Raw genomic sequence first — 21,660 nt, 5'->3', positions numbered from 1 at the left:
ACTCCTACGGCCATTTTAGAGACTCCAATCAACCTAACAGTCATGTTTTGGATAGTGGGAGGAAGCTGAAGTAAAGACACGTAACAGAAAAGACCCAAGTGTCCACCCCAGGGCTTGAGGTGGACGTGCTAACCACTAAGCCACCGTGTGCCACCATGTGCAAAACAAATTCAACACAAATCTGGGCACAATTACAAACCCCAGATCATAACAATTTGTTCAAAGATGATTTGACGGGGCTTTGGCCGACTGCTTTTTCTGCCTTTAGTTATGAAGTGTGTGAAGATGGTGTGATGGGTATAGCTTTCCTCCTCAATGAACACACAGGTTCTATCTGCTGTAGCGTTCTTGATTACTGAGGTTCCCTCTCCCACAGTTTAACTGGAAATTCCCTCAGTGTTTTCAAACTGCACCATGCTTTCTCCAAGAGTAGGACATGACTGGCTCCATCACCCCAAGAAACGTAACTGGTTGGACAGAAAACGAATGAATGGAACAAAGTCTATTGTAGTTCTAACCACTTTACTGAATTTAACTTTTTTACACACTAAATTTGATGTTTTGTTCATTGAAGGCAGATGTTGGATTTTGCCTGTCTGCGTTTTTGCCAGAGTTGAGATCGATAGGATCTGGTATCCACATTTACAAATTATAGTGTGCTGCTGGCTCCTTCATGAAATATTTGAGTCATCACCTCTAAGCAATGACTTCTAAAATATGATAAAAAAACTGAATGGTTACAGATTTTAACTCTACTGTGTGATGAGTTTGGTATCTGTAAAGGGGAACCAGTTAAAGCAGTCTAGATATCTGATCAGGTTGTCCCATGGGTTCTTACTTTAAAGCCATACCTGGCACTTTAAGTGGGTTGGACTTTAGGGTCGGGCCTGAATAGATTATATCTCATGACTGGCATTGAAGTGATTTAAAGTCCCCCCAGGATGGGCTAAAGCTGTGGTTTTAACCTTATTGGAGCTACTGAACCCTGCAAGCTTCATCAGTGCATTCACCGAACCCTTCATAATTGGAAAAACTTCTATCCATCCATCCATCCATCCATCCATTTTCTGACCCCTTCCCTCAGGGTCAAGGGGGTCTGCCTATCTCCAGCTCTCATTGGGTGTTTTTTAAAATGCTTTTAATTTAAGTTTTTATTCATCAACATAAAAATTTAACATCGCCATGGTAATTTATCTTTTAACACATTTTTGTCGTCCGTGTCTTGACCATATCGAACCCCTGAGACTGGGCAAGAGCAACCCCTGGTTGAGTGGGATGCTGTAGTATTAAAGGGACACTGAACCCTAATCACAAAGACAGCTCAATTGAAAGATTAATGAAAAAGAAGAAATGAGGGGAGATTGAGACGCTCCATAAAAAGCACTTTAAACACAAGCTTGTGTCAAAATATTTCCATCTTAATCATGGTGTTCTTAGCAATATTATTGATGTTGTCGTCCAAGAATTCTCAATAATTGTAAATAGGTGCTAAACAAAAGATTGAAATGCTATTTCACCATAGAGTAACACTGAAATGGAATAATTATGACATGATACGTGAACACTGTTTGCCTGAAATCTCCAAAATTGCGATGCGCACAAATTAGAGGGGGTATTTGTTTTAATATTTAGCTCTAGACCTATCATCAAAAGTGCATTTATGTCATGGGTTTTTTATTACTTTAATGATAATAATGAACTAATCTGGATGCGTCCATGTTGTAACTTTTATTTGATTATCAATGTATATAAACATTTACCAGTAGGATATCTTATCTTTCCAGTGAAATCTATGTGCGTCTTGATCCATCAACCAGTAAGAATATCACAGTCCAACCTACACTGCAAAAAAAAGATGAACCACTGAATAATTCTTAAAAGCTGACAAACCCAAAGGCCAGTTATGTTCTTCCACATCTTACTTTTCAAGAGGTTGTCTTTGTTCCAATAGCTGCTGTCATTAATACAAAGAGGTTTACTGTGTGTCCTTCAGTACAGTCATAAACAGGATGAATTTTCGGATCTACATTCAGTATAAAGAGATGATTCATAGCAGACATGCATATGCACGTGTAAAGATCTGTGGCTTGACAGCATCCTGGGTTTGCTCCTTATTCTAGTTTTACCACCCAGAGAGCAGCTTTCAGCTGGTGGGGATATGTTAGGGAGGTGGAGGAAGAGGACGTAGAGGAGGAAGAGGAGGTGCGTGGGGGTGTGCAATGAAAAAGGGGACTCATTCATCTTCTCTTTAAATGGAGATGTTGTAACAAAGAGGAGCGCGCTCAGTCCAGGGATTTTAGGCATTTCAACTTAGTATGTATAGAGCAGACATAAGCAACTGGCGGCCCCAAAGTGAATGTACAAAATGACAGAAAAATACACAACACAAAAGCAAGAATACATAAAAAAAAATGCATACAATTACAACATTGCAGGAAAATTCAGTAAAAGACAAGAGAAAAACACAGAAAATACTCAAAAAACACACAAAACTACTCTAAAATTATAAAATTAAATCTAAAATTATAATAAAACTATATAAAATTACAAAAAATGACCCACCCAAACCCACAGTACAAACTAGCGAAATGAGAAGAGAAATGTACAAATTACTCCAAAAAAATGCAAAATGACAGCACAAATATGTAATATGGCTCCAAAAAACATATTTTACAGGAAAAATACACAAAAGTACAAATATGGAAATGCACAAAATTCCCCCGTAATGAGCAAGACAACAACAAACATACACAGAATGACAGAAAAACACACAATATTAAGACAAACACTTTTTTTCCTTTCCTGTGTTAACTCTCAGATTGGTCATTATTCTAAACGCTGACATGAATGTTGAACATGTGGCTCTCTAAACAAAAAAACACATTTTTGTGGCCCCCGCTGTGATAAAAGTTGCCTACGTCTGATGCAGAGCATGTGCCTGCGATACTGGGATATTTTGGATGCCTCTGCTGCTCTAAAGATGGAGCAAACTGTAATTAGACGTGACTACATATGAAGCAAATTGAGATGGATCGGGATGCTAATCAATATCAATAAGTGACCGGCTGTGCTGGGCTCTAAAATAAACTCTTTCTCCACTCTCTCCCTCTCAGTGTCCAGCTCTCATTTTCACCACAACATCATAAAGCCACTAGTGAGTGTGATACAGGGTCATTAGAGGCTGATGGAAGAGGTATAAGCCATTACAGGAACCACCTGCCTTTCTACCCCTCACATTACTGTGGCCCCCTGCTTCTCACCCATCACACACACTCTATCCCATCCTCAATACTGTCCACTTAAAAGCCCTCTCACTCTCTGTATCAGAAATCCACTTTTATAAGATTAAAGTGATGGAAGGGGGAACAGACACCAGAGCTGGTGGATGGGGTAGGGGGTGGGGGTGTATAGTGTTGGTGGTGGAGTAACACTCTCTGACCATTTGTTGTGAGCGGTGAGTAATGCCGCGACCTTCGCTAGGCAGCCCCTGTCATCTACAATGAGGTCGCTACGGGTGATGGCACAGTGGGCAAAAAGAGAGCAGTGATGGAAAAAAAACAAGTGAGACAGAAGGGTGATTCACCAGCTGTAAATGAAATCTTTATGAGGGCCGTGTGATGCGCTGAGGAAGCTACCAAAGATGTGTAGTGTCCGTTTATAATTTTATACCAAACGAAAGCGCCCGAGGCCTTCGCCGCTTGCTGAGGAATGCGAGCCTGAGATGTGTGTGATGAGTGAATTAGTAAAAAAAAAAAAAAAAAACTTCAAATCTAGCATTGATCGAGGCATATGGTGCACACATTTTTTATATGACCATGTCACGGCCATTAAACAAGAAATTCAGAACGCCAGTAAATAATAGAATCATGAAGCCGTGTACAAAAACATGTGACATCCATAGACGTCGGAACTAGGGGTGTAGGGGTGGGGTGTGTGTGTGGGGGGGTGAACTTATGGGTGAAAGCCATGTTTCAACTGAGAGAAAATCCACTTCAGGAAATGCTTGACAGCTCTGCGTCAGGAGCTCAGACTTCATTATTATTATTATTATTATTATTATTATTATTATTATTAATGCTGTTGTGATGCAAATAATGATGGTTTGTTCCTTATATGGTTTGATTTATTTATCAAATTTTCATTTTCTTACCAATAACAATGCCGTGTTCTTCCGTTTTAGTTCTAGTTTATATACTGCATGCAGAGGTGTAAAGAGTACAGATATCTCCTCCTACTCAAGTAGAAGTACTGTTACTTGGTTTAAATTGTACTCAAATACAAGTACGTCATACATAAAATACTCAAGTACAAGTAAAAAACAGCTCAATTAAATAGTACTCAAAGTTAAAGTTACTAGTTACTTTCCCAACATTGTTTATTTTTGGTAATACGTCGTTGCCACGGTTCCCTTGCATACAATAAACATCTCATGTAGAAACTTAAAAAGAAGAGATCAAATCTAAATTAAATTAAAACTTCATTTATTTTCCACAAAGGCATCTGTATAAAATAAAAGCTTAGTCAAAATCTACAATTATTTTTGAAATAAAATAACACCAGTGAGTTTAATTCAAAATAAAATCAATTATCAGGCTTCAAGTTTCGATAAATGTATCTAAAACTGATTAAATGACCCCCATTCAATGCTGTTTTGGCATCCTACATTACATGTCATGCGATGCATTTGATTGTTCTCTGGTTATTTCATTTTTTGTAGTTCCTCAATGTCTGTTGATCATTTAAAAAGAAAAATATAAATAATTTACTTGGTTACAGTTTGGTGAATGTAATGAATTACTTTACTTCTTTTAAAACCTACTTAAGTACAAGTAAAATTATTGATTTAGAAATATAATCAATAAAATACAGTACAAATACCCATAAAAGCAACTCAATTACAGTAACATGAGTACTTGTAGTATCTGTTACTTTCACCTCTGACTGTATGCTATTATAAAATCAAATTGAATCTCTAATCATCGATATGTGTGAGTGCTTCCCCACACTGACAAAATAGTTTTAATGTCCATGGTGACATTGTTGGAGGAAAGTGTCAAATATTTTTAACAAAACCAAATACAGCTTGAATTAAATGTCAACTGTATTCTTTATACCTTTTAGAAAAAATAATTTGTGAAATTTTATGTCAATATACCACACAGAAAACCCACAAAAAAGCCTTTTTTTTTTTTTTTCTTCTTTTACCATCCACACTATTTCATTATCCCTCCTAAGGCTCTACAAAAGAACTGTCAGAATGACACACATATGTGGTTTTACTCCTAATGAGTAGCACACACACACGTCCCCATAGTGGCATGAGACGCACTGTAAATATATAACAAGGCCTTAGCATCTCATCCTTCAACATAATCTCCTTTTCAGCATCTGAGATCCGGTGGTTTTACCATGCTAGAATAAGTTATTTAAAACAGCTGTGACTGTTTTACAAGCCACCTCAAAGTGGCCAGGGAACCTCTGAGGGGGAAGCAATGGAAGCTGTTCAGAAGCAGTAAGCAAGGGATGTATACATAGTGTCTGTCCCTATGTGAATATAAGTCTTGTTTTTTTCATTTTCTTAGGTTTACAGTAAAATAATAATAATTGCAAAGTACATACAATAGTGTTAATGGACTCATAATACAAAATATGTATATAGACTTGTAAACTGTTACGCAAAATCAATAATTGCAACTTACAATAAAATTAAAGCTGCAGTATGTTTTTTTTTGGCATCATTTGGTTAAAAATCCATGATCATCTTTCAGCATACTGTAATCCAAAGAGTTGCGAGTGGACACTGAAATTCTTTTTCTTCAAAATCCAGGAGCGTGATGCTGGATTTCAGAGTGCTCCATGAGCTGTTATGGGTGTTATTATTGGCTACTTGGCTGACGTCAAGCGCTTTCCCGTACCGTCGATGGTAAATGTTCAATGGCGGACGTTCCAGCAGAAGTCCGCAATGGGGACTTCTGCTGGAACATCCACCATTGCACTTTTACTATTTAGCAAGCCAAAAAGGAAAGCCAACGTGGAGAAGCAACAGTCTAAAGGCTCTAACATGTGTGGGGCGGATTGTGCGCGAACTGAAAGCAGATCACGTGCAGTTTGTGAGAACAGATGGAATAAATCGCTTGTAAACCTGAGAGAATCATATCCAAGGTGAAGAGAACATGCATAATTAATTTACAGTCTGGACGTGGAGTGTCCATTTGCTTTGCTGGGATGGCTGCAAGAGAGGATGGTTGTGTGTGAGGAGCGGCTGTGAGCCTTTTACTGTCCTCACAGCAGCGAGTTATGCATGCTTTCATGTATCTAAAACATCAAAAAACTCTCCAATAACACAAGTTAAAGTCCCAACATTTGTCACTAGTCTCTTTTGAGAAAAAAGTTGCTAAGGGATTTCGAACAGGGAGGGGAGGGGGAGAGTCTCACGATTTTACATACTGCAGCTTTAATACGTTTTGGGAAAACTATTATTTTGGATACTTTGCTGGGCAGAACCAGGTCTTAGTGGATGAAATCTCAACCGGTTCCCTGCTGCAACTTATGGACATCCTCCGTGAAAGGCAGGAGATCTGGGAGGTTCAACTTGAAACATTCTACTTCAGTTTTGTCCCTCAGAGCTGTACACTTTTATTTGGCGTTAACTCTAGATATATGTACATACTTACTCTGAGTATGACATTTACAACTCAATAGGGATAAAGACATAAAAACAAAGCTCCACCCCTACGATACCACTCGTACCCTTGACGATACATGTCATACGGTAAATCGACCCACCTCTACTAATTAAATATGCCAGACTTTGATCTTTCTGAAATAGTTTGCAGACGCTTAACTTATGGTTCACACATCTCAAGGTTAGAGAAAGACAGGCAGCTATACACTGTGAGATATCTGGCAGGATGGTAATAAGAAAAAATGGTGAGTCACTTCCTATTGAGCACTCACGATCCACACTTACAGTGACCTTTCAGGGCACAGCGGGTGTACACCCAAAGCCATCATCCTGAAATTTGATCAAATGCCTGAAATGTTTGTGTCCTTCCAGGTGGACTCCAGGACTTGAGGTGTGTTCGCTAATACGCTACAACCAAAGCCAAGGAATAATGCAGCGTCTTTTTCATAGCTTCTCTGGTCAGTGCCAAGCTATAAGCAGTGCCAGTGCCACACTGTGATGAATGGGTCCTGCGGTGCATCGTGACTCACTGCGCCTCAGGCGGGCAATGTGCCCACCCTCCCATTTCCACTCTTGGGTGCTTTCCCTCCTCTTCCTCCTCTCCTGCAGCAGATGAGTCACAGAGGCTGTTACAAGATAGAGGCAAGGAGTGAGGAGGGGGAATTAATAGAATAAAAGAAGGAGAAGCCTGCCATTAGGGCCCTCCAGCAAACACTGATGGCACACCTAATTTGATTTATGATTTTTTAATCCAAGAAAGGGTCCTGTGCTTTTATATCTTTTTCTCCTCTGCTTTCCAGGGACTTCTAATTGTTTTAAGCACTTTCTGGGCATCAGCCAAATGTGACGGCCTTGGTTCATAAAGGGAAGAGAGGATGGTGGGCAAAGGCTGGCCCTCTGCTTCTAGCATAATGAGTCCATTACATATCAGAAAGTCTTATGAAACATGCAAAATGTGAAAGATGTAATTGGTAATGTCTACCACCTGACAGCTTTTCAAACCTGGCCAGCATCTACCACACATGTCCATGCAGCTGACACGTGCATCAAAGAGTGATTACGATAGGTTGGGGATATTTCTTTGCCTTCTTCCTCTTTGATGGCTCTTCCATTATTGTTCAGGTGTTAGGTTGTGAGGTGTGAAGGCTTTCAGGGTCAAAACGAGGAATTTTTCATTTTGTTGGTGTTGACTGAATGGTCATACTCTACAAAGAGTGTGGCTTTCAATGTGCTGGCAACAAAGACTAGCTTTAATTTACTTCTATCATTACCAAACGAGTAACAAGAAAAAAAAATCTATTTCATTAACAAAAAAAATAAAAAATAAAGAGTGATTTTAAGTAAATCCTTTACAACCATAAGCAGAATTCTCATTTTATTAGGCACAGAAAAAAAAGTTTATTAGGCACAGCTGTTCAATAATTCCCATTGTGCATATCTCAAACATACTGTATTTGATGTTTTTGAATGAATTAATAAATAAATTAACAAGTCATCACTAATGCACTAAGTAGTGTGGGGAAGGCAATCAGGAAATGCTGCACACCTGGGTGGAGACAGAGGGAGGAGCTTACTGAATTCTCAAACACTGATAAGACATGCTTTAATTACAACGATTTTTTTTACCATTTAATGCTATCACCCCACACTTACCATTTAAACACAAACATCATTTATAAAAGATTAATAAATAATAATGAAATTAAATAAAAATTTAAACGCAAATGTATTACTTGTTATTTTAACGATCTTTAGTCTTAGTGTTTTTCCTCCACAGTCACATTTCATGTTTAATCACACATTTTAAACACTTCCTGTTTCTTATCTGGTTTCAATCTTATATTCGATTTTCTGTTTCCTTAACACATTGAAATAACAAAGCGGGATAGTAATTTTCTTCCATTATTGTTCCACTTTTTTCTTTTTGTATAAAGGCTGTTCATAAAAAGTCTAATGGACTTAACGGGCCTATAATTCCCTCTTTTACAGCCAGCAGTTCACTTAGTACCTTAGGCAGAGCAAACAGCAGAATGGGTTTACTGAGGCTGACAGCTTGACTGGGATAAAGTACGTTTTCACATTTTAAAGGAAATTCTAACTTACGCACTTAAGAGGCAGTAATGAACAATCCATTACCTGTGGCCGGCAAATGAGAGCAAAGCAAACAGTGAGGTGGGACGGGGCATTCATCTGTTTGTTTGTTTGTTTAAAGGAGATATAGGCAACTGGCGGGACCAGGCGTCATATGCAGCCCCCAGTCTAATTATGTGTGGCCCCCAAAACTAAATTCTAATTCATGAAGTTGGAAGTTATACAAAGAACAAGGTGATACACAAGCTCCAGAAACACAGAAAACGACAGCAAAATGTCAACAAAAGTACATAAACAAAAGACACAATAACAACCATTTAAACACAAAATGACTACAAAAACAACAACATATAGAAAAGGACTTCAAAGATGCACATAATGCCAACTAAATTGCACAAAATGACAGAAAAATACACACAACAAACAAAAAGGCAAACAAAAAAAATTTGCCATATTGACAAGAAAAACAACAAAATGAATTAAAAAACACACTAAATGTCTAAAAACTCAAAAAAACACCAAGAAAACAAACAAACACAAAAGGACTACAAAGTCAAAACCCTTTGTTCTTTCATCAACGCTCAGATTGGTCGTTATTCTTAATGCTATTATAAATGTTTTTGTGGACCCTGCTCTGATAGAAGTTGCCCATCTCTGGTTTAGGGTGTGTGTCAATGTGTGTGTGTGTTAAACTGATAGTGGAAGTTAGTCAATGACAATCTAGAAAAAGGCAAACTCCAATCCTCTGTGAGTGTGTGTTTATTTTCCAACATGTTTTATCAATCATGACCAATTGAAATCTGTACCCCAGCAGCCCACCGTCCTCCAACATGGAAGAAAAATAAACCTCCATTCGCTGACCCGTGTATAAGAGGACCGAGCATGATTCGAACCCCCTGCGTGTCCTCACAGCGGCAACACATCCACGTGTCCTAAATCACCAATCCCTGGCCTTGACAGCGTGCGATGGTGCTGAAAACATCCTTCCCATGTTGGGATTGTGATGGATTAGCTGGCACATAACTCATAGGACAAAATTGGAAAAGAACGTATCCTTTGTCGGAACTCAAATCCCCCACGTACTTTCTCAGTTTTAGCGGAAATCACAAACATGTTGTAAATTATTTTCAAGGCCCCAACTTTTATAATGACAAATTTCCCAGCACTTTTTTTAGAATCCTTATAATTCTGGATGCTCTAAATCAGTGGTTCTCAAACTTTTTTGGCTCAAGTACCCCCTTTTTTATTCTTTCGGAAGTATTTAAAAAAAAAACTGTAGAGCATAATGATGAATGAACAAGTGATAACACACATTTTAAATCATTTCATTTTGTATAAAGTAGAAAGAAACAGTATTTAGTGCAGTGGTTCCCATTCTTTTTTGGATTGTGACATTTTGATATCAAGAATTTCTGGCGACCCCTAAATTTATATTTCACAAAGTGAAAGTATAGAAATACAGTTGATTTAATTTTGAAAAAAAAATAAAAAATTCTGAAATCCATTTTCATTAGGGGTGCATCCATTGCAATTTTCTGGCCGATCACCGATTTTTTTAAAAACCTGACCTGCAGATTCCGATTTTTGCCGATTCCGATTTTTATTTTATTTTTTTTAGAGCATACACCTTGAACATTCCAATCTTATTTTATTGTAAAACATTGAACAATATCCACGACGAGACAATACAAACATTTTGTTTTAACTGCACATGAGGTAGTTAACTCAAATATAAATTAAAAGTTAAAGAACATTGCTGTCCAAAATACTAAATTATATCACCTTTTTTTAATCTTTAATTTTTCACATTTTAAAAACAATCTTAATGTGTCCAACAGGTTACATTGCAGACCTGTTTAGAGCTCTTTGCCAAAAATAAAGTGTACAGCAGTATTTAGGTTTAACACATAAAGAAAATCAAAGGGTTTGGTGGAGATGATAAAATAATAATCTACAGGACAAACTTAAAAAAAAAATCTTAAATGACCATTAAAGTGTCCTGAGTTTTAGGTTTCCTTGTAGTACAAACATTTAAAAATTGTCCAAATGCAGCAGCTTTGTGGATATTTAAATCTAAAAAAAATTTGCAACAGTTTAAAAAATAAAAGCTCCTAAAAGTCAAACATTCTAAAAAATAAAGTGCATCATGTGTAACATGAAAACATAATTTTTTTCGAAGTCGATTTGCTCTTTTCACTGATCATAAGCTCTAACAGCACTCCATTGGCTGTTTGTCCTGCTAGCTTAGCTTTAGCATTAGCTTGATTGCGAGCTTCAAATGCTCCACACCTAGCAGTGTGGCGGTGTCTTATAGTGAATTAGGTCCATCAGGAATTTCAAATTGCGATCCTTTGCTCTCTTTTTTTGTGTACTACTGCCGACATGCTAAGCTAACCATCCTTCCGTGACTGTTGTTGTTGTCCTGTGTAGCAGAGGCATGCGCAGCACGCACATGCACACATGAGCTGGTGGGCGGGTCAGTCAGTCATCACACAGCAGAACAGGACAGTAGCTGACTTTATGACGGACTTTAAGACATTTGCGGAGGTGGAAAAAAACGACGAAAAAGATCGGTTTAATATGCAAAGATTGGCCGATCGCCGATCCCCCAAAATAAGGGAAATCGGCACCAATCCATCGGCCGGCCGATGGATTGGTGCATCCTTAATTTTCATTTTTCAGAGATTTCAGGCACCCCATTTGAACTCCAGGTGACCCCACATGGGGCCAGGGCCCCTACGTTGAAAAACACTGACTTAGTGGCTCTTGAATAGATTGATTTCTAAAGTTTCTATCATTTGCGGTCATCTCACACGCCTGGGGTGGGACCAAGACTGACACTTCGTTAATTTTTCTCTCTCTCTCAAGTACCCCCTGTAGTATCATTGCATACCCCTAGGGGTACAAGAACCCCCATTTTAGAAACACTGCTCTAAATATAAAATTATTTGAGGTGGAAGGGTCAAACTTCCATCATTAGAGTCATATGCAGACATTCGTGACTCTTTAAACCGGGTCCCACTAGACGACCTACTCTGACATATGCTGTCTGGTGTTGTGATTTGTGTTCATCATTAAGGCCACATCTGATGAATAGTTAAAACTCAAACCTCATAAATACCAATTATAAGTCTTGAAAACACCAACTTTTATATGCACTTTTGATCGAACCACAAAGTTTTTTGCCTAGGTGCTGATGCGTAAGGAAAGCGCCTTGGTTTGGATGCAATCCAACAGTTTGTATCCAAATGCTTGTTAGACTGGAATCGAATGAGTGGGATCAGTAGCAGTGGTGATTGGCTGAAGTGAAGCAGTGAATTTAAGCTATAGCATTTTCTTCAGGGATCAATTCATTCCCTCCTACTCCCTGAACGCGACCAGTGATGAAACACATGGAAACAATTACAAACCTGCAAAAAAAGAAGGGACACTGAACAAAAAGAAGAAAAAAAAAAAACTTTGCACTCAAGAAAAGAGAGATCATGGGAAAATGGTCTATTGGGGTGGACTGGAAACGGCTGGATTGTCTTTCACTGATATCTCACAGCAACAATCAAAGCTTTTCATCATATGTGCCTTGGGAAATATAATGAAGAAGTTTGAGTGGGAGGTCAGTGACAGCACAAGCTTCCCATAAGTCAGTGAATACCTTTTCACTTTTTACACACAGTCACCCAATGAAAAATAAAAAAGTGTATATTATATATAAATATAAAGGAAGGTTGTAGATCATACTTGATTAATAGGTGCCCTGTTAAACCTAACGTGCTATGTAACTGAAGCATTTAATAGGGGTTTACAAGCAAAACACAGCACTATTAAACATTCTGTAGGGGAATTCAGCACATTAGTTGACAGAAAAGCTGCCATATTTCCTTTTCACCTTTCACCCTTACAAGCGTGGCAGAGCGTGTAAATATAAAAAAAACTTTCATTGCTCCATATGGTAAACACTTCACCCAAAGTGTGTTAGCAGAGCCTAATCAGGCTCATGCGTAGTTCATCTTGCCCAGCTTGTAAATATCTTGCTTTTGTCACAAAGGCTGTTGTAATGTGAACTAGAATATTTGCATTTCTTGAAAAAAAATGCAAGCGATGGCCCATGTTGCACTGTATTAGCTTAGCATTAGCATTAGCTAGCATTGTCATTCGGTTAGCATTAGCAAACATTAGCTTAGCATTAGCATTAACATTAGCATAGCATCAACATTCTAGTGTTAGCATTAGCCTAGCATTGACCTAGCATTAGCACTAACCCAGCATTAACATTAACATAGCAATGGCATTAGCCTTGCATTAGCATTAATCTAGCATTAGCATTTGCCGAGCACTAACGTAGCATTAACTGAACATTAGCAATAAAGTTAAAAAGTAAGAAAAAGTTGAAATGGGTTGAAAATGTTAAAAACTAGGAAATGAGCACGAGCTGAACATGTTAGGTAAGTAATGTTTATTTATACAGCACCTTTCACAGACAGAGGTCAAAGTGTTTTACATATCCACTCATTCACACACCAATCGGACAGAGCTGCCATGCAAGGCGCTAGTCAACCACTGGGTGCAACTTGAGGTTCATTGTCTTGCCCAAGGACACTTCGACACATAGACAGGGATCGAACTTCTGACCTCTTGATCCACGGTCCCCCCAGTTGAATGGTTGAATAAGTCAAAAAGTTTACAAGTTACAAATTCTAAAAATACAAGCATAAATCTTGGAAACTTTCTGATTTTTTTTTTATTGCTTATTTGTCAAAATCGGACAAACCGTGTAGGAGGAGTTAACGCAGACGGAAGATGCCTTCTGCATTCTCACTAATAAAAACACACCTAGTTTATTTGTGGGGAAATGTTGGTGCCCTCGAACAGGACGGACATCCATCCTACCCCCCCCCCCCAAGCTAATTTGCAACAAAGCTCTCAGCTTTTCTGGAATCACATTCACATGTGGGGGAGTGGGAGTGTGGATGGGAGCGGTGCCGCAGCGCTTAATCCATGACTAATGCAAACCTCCGCCCTGGTGAGGAAGGGGGCTAGCGGTCAGAAGTGACAGCTGGTAGTTAACACAGGTATCGAGTCTCAGAGACTGAACTCAGATCAAACACAGAGCAGGTGAATGGGAAGCGCCTTCGTGCCATGAAATTGTATTATACGGCTGACAAAGCAGCCACACTTAAGCTACAGTGCAAAGGGCTTTTAGGAAACAATGGCCTCGAGGTCACGCGGAGTATTAGTGTTGCACTGTGTGGATGCTGAAAGGTCACAGTCAAAACAATAACGCTGGATGTTCTGAATGTTATAGTTGGACAAAAGTGGGTGCTTGATTTCAGAAATAAGAGAAAGGGGGTACTTGGACCTAAAAAGTTTGAGAACCACTGGTCTAGACTAGACCAGTCATTTTCTGCAAGAATAAAATTTGCTCATGCATTGTATTAAAATCCAAGTTGAAAATGTTGTTCTTTATGCAAAAATAATGCATCCTACAGTAATAGAATAGATAAATAAGCTTCAACTTGATCTTCCACAGCATGAAGCAGTGTTAAATAATGTTAAATAACCAAATAATTAAAAGCAAACATAAGCAAAGTCCGGTTTGTTGATTTATAGTTTTACACTAGCTAATATTACTTAATAAATTCTTTTGAATTGTAAGTATATATATTATTGGAATGTAGAATTCTGAATATGTTTTTCATGTCTGAAAAAGACATGGTTATCATTAGTTGAGTTTCTTTAAAGAACAATTGCCACAGTCCCACAAAAATTCCCCTTCAGCTGAGAAGTCTCCAGTTGTTATCTTAAAAACCACAAACAATCCCTGCATGAATGGACACCAATAGACATAATAAGGTATTATTTAGTATTTGTGGGTCTTTTACAAGTGTTTCAAAACTAGCATAGATTGGTAACATGTTGAACCATCCCTTGGATCTGCACGCTATGCCTTTCAAATGCTCCAAAGGAATCCTGGAGATTCAAAGAATTATTACTGCATGTGCAGAACACATACTGTATGCATGTCACACAGAGGGAGGGAAGGAAAAAAAACCCATTTCTCTCACTATTCTTTGACTGTGTCAGCGCTACTGGAAAAAAAAAGAAAGAAAAACTAGGGTTGATAAGTTGGTCCGTACTTTGATCTATCATTCAGCTGCAAGTTGGAAAGCTTTCGCAGAAGCAAATCGCAATCGATTGCAGCGCCCTGGATTGAATTACAGATTGAGTATAGCAAAGCACCCACCCCCCACCGCCACCCCCTCGCCCCTTTGTTTCTGCAGCATCCCCCAATTAGACTCCACTGCTGACTATTTACAGTGCCCTTTTCCCGGGTAAGTTAATTTTGCGCGTCCAGCTTGGACGCAGTTTGACGTACGCGGGCTTATGCTGAATAATTTTGGATGGAATTGCTCAGACACACCCAATCAATCTCGGAAAGGGAAAGGGGGTCATCCCTGGAGAAGCTGCACCCCTGCACTTAATGGCCTCTCGCAGCAGTTAAGAACAGACAGTATTCTGATAACAATTGCATTAGATTTTTCAACACGCAGCAGATCAGAATCCATGTGTGCGTTTGCCACACCGTTGTTGATTCGTTTCATTGGCAATTGGCTTACTGACCATGCTCATTTACTTTTTATTAATGGATTCAGTCTTAAAGTCAAATGCCCTGTTTCTCTATAATCAAGACTTCAATTGTAAATCTAAGGGAACCCTTAGCAAGGCCAGGTTTTAATAGTACCAGTAGCCTGCAGGTGACCCAGAAGAGACTGCAGGGCCTGGAGTAAACAAGCCTTTGATCGGCAACATTCACTCAGCTATTTAGTGGTTTCCTAGCAAGGGAGGGTAAAGAAAATAGGATGAAGGTAAATACATTTTGAGGATAGGGGGCTTGAACATGCAAACAATAGTTATAATGCAAATGAATGAGAAAGGTTAGCTAGCTTACTCGCTAGCCTGATTGTTTGCATTAGGTTTCTTTTGGAAATAAGGCAGGGAAAATATATTTCATACCTATGCCTTTATTTATGAAGAATAACTATGGCAGTGAAAACATTTGATACACTGTAAAGGTCACATATTGCATGTACGTACATTAAACAAAAAGACCCACCAAACAAACTATAGCTCCTGTAGCTTTCACCTGTACTCTACTTTAGCCGACAGCGCCATAACTTGTTGTACATTTCTGATTTCATAAATGTACATTATCTTAAAGATGGTTGAAGTCAGACCTTTGATTGTGTCTCTGACAAAAACACGTGGTCCACGTGGTTTGTGAGAGTACAACTTTGGTGTCTGTGGAAGAGCTGATGCTAGAGGTGAAGCAAGAACAATTGTATTCTAGCTAAGGACTAAGAGCTATACATGTAGGTTTTTCTGTACTACACATCTGTATGCACTTTAATTTTACAATATTTTTAGGAAAGATGTAAAGATGCAATGCACTTTGATATGTTTACTGGAGTTTGATGCATTTGAAAAGTGTGTGTCAGTATGGAATTTGTCAATCAAATTCAGATATTCAATGGAATTGACTATATCTCTCTTTACAGTGTCTACATTAACCACCGCCTCTCTGCTTCTACGAAGGACATAGTTTTAAATGAAAATTGAATTATTACTAGTTATGAGCACAAATCTGAAGGTGGTACTTCTGGCTAATAAGCACTAAGTTTAAAGCAGACTGTGTGTGAGTGTGGCCCTGGGTAAATACCGTGCTGTAGCCTATATTACATCTGTTTATGGTCTCCACTGCAGGAGTCTAATGAGAACGATGCAGTCGAGGTAATTACACTAAGATTATGTTTCCCAACCATCACAGAGAAAGGTAGAATAGGCAGTAGGAGAAAAGGTCAGGCAAGCTGCAGTGCCAAAAATTCTGAACAAAATTCACCCAAAGCCGCTAATTTAGCAACCTTCCCATCACTGTGGTTTAACCACAAGCAGCACAGGTTGTAGGACTTATCCTAGCCTTTTCTTTCAGCCTTCTGCCAACGCCTACGCTGCCTTTAGAAAGGCCTTTCCAAGCATCTCCTGGGGCTAAAACCACATCAGCAGCCAGAGTGGTGGTGAGTGTCAGTGTGGTCACAAACACAGTGATGAAAAGGCAAAAGGACAAAGTGAGAGAAAGACATACATTGTGAAGGGATGCTGCCATCAACAATTGCAAAATGTCTCTTTTTGAAGTTGCTTTTTTCTGCAATTGCTGGAGTTTTCAAGGTCTAGCCCCTCATTTGTTTGGTATGTTACAAAGTGGTCGTGAAAGGGCATTTCTTAGCTCAGTGTTTCTCAAATGGGGGTACGTGCACCCCAGGGGTACGCAATGGCACTACAGGAGGTACTTGAAAGAGAGAGAGAGCGTTGAAAATTAACAAATAATTTGTCATTGTGTGAGATGACGAGAAACGATGAAAAACTATAGAAATAAATCTATTCAGGAGCCACTAAATCAGGGTTTTTCAACCTTGAAGTCGGGACCCCATGTGAGGTCGCCTGATTTTTCTCTTTTTTTTTTTTTTATTTAAACACAATCTTAAACAATTGTATTTCTATACTTTCACTTTGTGAAATATAAATCTAGTTCAACTAAAATGCAGTAAAAAAAGATTATCTGAGCTCAAACATGATCATAAACTAATTCTAGAAAAAATTGTCCTTGGGAATTCTTGATATCAAAATGGGGTCACAATCCAAAAAACCACTGCACTACTGTTTTATCCACTTATTTACAATGGTTCATTACACCATAATGCTCTATAGTTGTTTTTAAATAGTTTTCTAAGCAAAATATTGGAGTTGGACAAAGTGGGTACTTGGATTCAGAAATAAGAGAAAGGGGGTACAAAAGCTATGACCATAGTGATAACAATAAGACCCAAGTAATGAAAAACAGGCTTTTTTTTTTTTGACAATTTCCTATAAATTATTCTGTACGTACAGAAAATTATTAAAGCTCCTGTCATGGCTAGAGCACACTCCTTTCAGTGGAATATTCTAAATCATTCGAACAAAGCAGAAGCTGTGCTGGAAGCATTTAACCATAAATCACCTCTCATTCTCCGCTTCATGTAGAGAAAAAGTCTCATGTCATCAGCATCAGTGCCCTCGGGGACCATGTCAAATCTGGACGCGTGAGGTTTGGAGCTTGTGGGGACTTGAGTGGGTGGATGGATGATGAGCAGTGTGGAGTGGGGGCGAAGACCCACACGGACTCACATAATCTTCGTGTGTAGTCAGACAACATAAAGGCAAGTCAAAGGTCAAATGTGAAGACAAGAGAGCAATCCAGTAATCTCTTATATCAATAAGCCATTCTCCTATCACATTCTTGTATGTTTATCTTAGAGCAGTGTGTTATTGGTTTCCATGGTACATTTTCTCTTTGATTGCACAAAAACTCAGGGAAAGTCTCCTGATGGAAGATTACTGGGAAAATAGAGGGTGGTTGAACTGGAGGTGATGGGAGAGGTGAAGGCAGACAAATTGAGCAGCGATTACAGTAATCATCATTTGAGATTTTAAAGTTTCATACAGTAGTTTATCCTTCCTTGGGACCAAGTAAAATGTACTTTCTTATCAGGAAAAGATACATACAGTAAATCTGGCACAAACAACGATGTGACACAATTGTGAACATGCTTGACGTACAACTAAAGCCCTCTGAGTGACGATGGTGACAGAAGCAGAGATGAGTCACTGCCTATATTCTCCCACAGAACAGTAACTGGAGTGAAAACTGGAGACAAATGGTCATAACAGCTCCTACCTTTTGTATGCAAATGATGCTGCACATGAATTACTCATCCTGAATGGGACCAAAAAGCCACAAAGAGCAACTTGCTAGTAGAACGCAGTAAATGGTGATGAAAATGGTCTTTCTTATTGTTAAGAAAAATCTCAAGGAAATGACACATGCTGAATGAAAACGCGCAATCAGACGAAGAAATTGCTTTGGTATTGGAAATGAGATCTAAAATGCCTCCGGATCACAAGCAATTGACCTCCCGACTGTAAAATATCGGCTCACCATAACCTGTGGTAAGGCTAGGTTTAAAATTATCTCGACAATATAACGTGGGCTTTAGAGAAAAGACTTGTAAACCAACTGTCAATCATTGTGTTGCTGTAACATAATTTACATCCTGCATTCAAGCTATTGAAAGTGGGATGGCAATGGGTCGTCTATCAATGGTTATTACCTCCCCCAAGGCGATAATATCTCACCTGTGTTTTTCAGTTCATACGTCTGTCTGTTAGTATGTTTATTAGCAGGATATCTCAAAAACTACAAACGTATGAATGGATTTTAATTAAATTTGGTAAGCTGATAGACAAGAGTTTGATTTTGGAGATGATCCAGCAGGTCTTGTGGATCCAGTATCCAGAAGTTTTGGAGCATATTGTAGAGGTTTGGCTGCACCACCTGCTGGTGACGTTGCACCTCTAAACTTGCACTCTCACTCTTGTTTTAGTTTGATAACATTTGTAGATTCTTCACCACATAGAAATATCACTACAGAGTTTATAGAATATATTTACAAAATCAGTAAAAAGAAAACATAGCTTTCATTCCGTAAATCTATTAGAGGGATCCTTGTTGCCGGTGTGATGATGCAGCGCCTCCACATAAGTGACGTAGGTCAAAGTATTATTGTATTCAATCAATCAATCAATCAATCTTTTATTTGTATAGCGTCAAATCATAACCAATGGTATCTCAGCAGTCTTAAGGACGGACTCTTCATTTTATGGATACACACATATGCATATATACGTATATACACATACATATGTATCCCACACCCAACATGAATTCATGTATTATTTTCTATTGGTTAATTATTTATCTCCCAACATTAAAAAGGGTGTGGCCTTGACAATGTCCATACATGTATGGAGTTGGCAGTCTCTCTCCAGGGACCATTAGGAGGAAAGGATCTTCTGTCTAGGACACTCTGATGTTCTATCTCTCTATCCTGTTCTGTTCCTCCTTCTGTCCACTAACCCCAACCAGTCAAAGCAGATGGCTGCCACCTCTAAGCCTGGTTCTGCTGGAGATTTCTGCCTTAAAAATGAGTCGTTTCTTCCCACTGTTGCTAATGCTTGTTCATGTGGATTTGTTGGGTTTTTTCTTTTTTCTTAGGAATTGTAGATTGTGATAGCGCTTCGAGATTACTTTTGTTGTAATTTGCGCTATATAAATAAAGTTGAATTGAAATGAATAGATACAGCACACTGAAGAGGGGAAAGTCCTTACAGTTCAGAAGGAATAAACACAAAGAGCAGACACGCAAAGGTCACTTCTTTGGGAATTAGCTGTGTTTGTCAGCAAGAATTTAAGAATTAATCTGAATTTTAAAGAGCATGAATACATATGCATTCTAAATTACATTTGTAAGTAATCATATCCACAGTGTCACAGTACAAGAAGCAAAATAAAGTTAAGTTAAAGCATTAGGTGAATTCCCTGGGGGGTCTCATACCATCCTACACCACATAGTGTAAAATGTGTCTTCACCTAATGTGATTATAAAGCTGCCACAGCCTTCAGCACTTAGTGAGTAAAGCACTTAATTCTTGTTCCTGTGTCTTATCACCTCATTGTAACCTATATGGAACACACTGATAACCAAATATTCATACTCCAGTAACGACATTAACAGAACGTTTGGAGACCATCACCCACCAATACAGAGCTGGTAGCTGCACTTCTGTGCATTCTTCCAGTCTCAAACAGCGATATTGGTCCGAGCCCCTGAAAATGATCATTGACAACCGTTTACATACCAGCCAAACTAACTGCAGTGTCATGCACATGTGTTCAACCTGGATGGCTAGCAAACCAAAGGTACAGGAAACCAGCTGTGGTCAGGAATGTGAAATCTAGAACGAAAGTGAACTGAAGGCCCTGGTATGCTTTTTTTTTCTTCATTTATGACTTTTGAAGAAAAGGTTATGTTTTTCAAACTGAATGAATCATAAAACGAGATTGTATTTTACTAAAAGGTTAATTACTTAAACCTATTTTGCTTGAAGGCAAAAATGTCTTTTCTGGCTGTGTTTTTAATGGCACTTTATTTTTATTTTTCAATTGAAAACAGGAATCATAGTTGCAGTAGGGCACCCAAAGTTTTCCTACAAATACACTCCAGACAAAGTAAAACACTCTTTTCTCGTCAAACATTATTTATTTCATTCTTTGGTCGGTTGGGACCTTGCTTGTGGATTTATGATAAAGCAAAAAGTTTTTACATTCCCATGGTTAGGAATAAATTACTTCTTACTCCAAATGTTATATTTTTTGTTTTACCAGTCAGAAAACCTCTTTATCAAGAGTGGCCTGGCAAAGATGGTAGCACTGTAAAGGGCTATAACACCAACAAAAACATAAAATACAAACAGTCATAAAACAAAAGGGTGGAATAGTGAACTCACACACCAAATCAATTACATCCATCATTATAAACATTTTCTCTGTTTTGTGAAATCAGTTTAAAATGACCCGAATGGACATCATTCACTCATCTTTTACAGTTCTTAGGAGTAGAAATGTGAAAAGCCTTTTTTTTTTAACTTTCTTGACTGCACTGAACATGTATAATTTTTTTAATTTTATTCTTTTTTAAAAATAGAACTGAAAAAGTATTTTTTGATCAGCCATATTTTGTCTGCTTTTACCTGTACCTGCATATGTGAGAAAAATGACATAATGCACAGTGACTTAGATAAGTAATCTGATTCTGGTTACTGAAAAAAGTGGTCATAGTAGAGTAATGCGTTAAGTAACTTACCGACATCAATGAGTACAACCTATACCAGAAGATAGGGTAACCCATTTAAAAGCGGCGGAGCGATCTATGTGTGGATTTTTTCAGTAAGTCAATAAT

Source organism: Gouania willdenowi, chromosome 8 (genome assembly GCF_900634775.1).
Source record: "Gouania willdenowi chromosome 8, fGouWil2.1, whole genome shotgun sequence".
Classification (NCBI taxonomy): Eukaryota; Metazoa; Chordata; class Actinopteri; order Blenniiformes; family Gobiesocidae; genus Gouania; species Gouania willdenowi.
The sequence above is the reverse complement of the archived record's forward strand: the minus strand, read 5'-3'. Positions refer to the sequence as shown.